Source organism: Citrus clementina, unplaced genomic scaffold, assembly GCF_000493195.1.
Source record: "Citrus clementina cultivar Clemenules unplaced genomic scaffold, Citrus_clementina_v1.0 scaffold_2, whole genome shotgun sequence".
NCBI lineage: Eukaryota > Viridiplantae > Streptophyta > Magnoliopsida > Sapindales > Rutaceae > Citrus > Citrus x clementina.
The window spans coordinates 27,668,240-27,669,332 of record NW_006262688.1 but is presented as its reverse complement, the minus strand read 5'-3'; positions in this window follow the sequence as shown (position 1 = coordinate 27,669,332).

The window sequence follows — 1,093 nt, the reverse complement described above, 5'->3', positions numbered from 1 at the left end:
ATGAGGATGCCTGTCCCACTAGGCTAACACGCTTTCTCAAGGCTGATAGGACTCTGCAACCTCCCAACACATATTTAATGGTAGCATTACTTTATTTTAATGTTTGCTACATGATTTTGCGTGCAGCATAAGGTCTTTTGGCCACTCACTAGTCACTAATCAATTCATAAATATGGTTCCCAATTCTCTTCAAATGCCAATAATCATGGGAAATTTACGAAAATAACCATAAATATTTTGTTATTTTCCCAACTAACCTTCTCAACTTTTTTCTATCAACATTAGCCAAACACAAGCCTTTCTCCCCAAATTACCCTTCTTTACAGATCAAAAGCAACAATCTTTCTCCCATATCGGCAAACCAAACGCAGCTTAATCATCAACCAACGTCGACGGCAAAAGACAACAGTAAAGGTGAAATCCGATCATAATCTATCCGAATCCAACACTAATCGACATCACTTAGTGGTATGTGTTATTTTCTGAACTTGCTTAACTGAGTCGTGGGTGAATCTGACGACAGGCTGCCTGTCGCACCAAAAATTTCTGCCTACAGGAGCGACAGGCTGCCTGTCGCACCAAGGAAGGTGCGACAGGCGCCTGTCGCACCAAGAGTTGGTGCGACAGGCAGCCTGTCGCACCAACTCTTGGAGATTCATTAAATCTGTATTAATTTGATCCGGATCTAATTAATTTTTTTTTGATAATTTCAGGCTTAATGGATTCAGTTGTACTTGAATTGTGTTACGATGGTTGGTGGGAGACATTAGAGGATGGCCGTATGGAGTATGTGAATGGTAAAAATCGAGCTTTTTTGGTTGGAAAAAATTGTCTGTTTGATCAGTTATTGGCAAGAGTATACGAGGTGTTACAAATAAACCCTAATGAATATAGTATTACAATGAAGACAACTTTGAGGTCTAGTAACACATTATATCGTATATGTGCACTGCCCATGGATATATTTGATGATGAAATGGTGAGGGTTGTGTTGCATATGGCATCCGACGTAGCCAATTTTGGATGCATTCCTATATTCGTGACCACATCACCTCGAGTTCCGAGCGAAGGTATTGAGCCACATGTCGATACA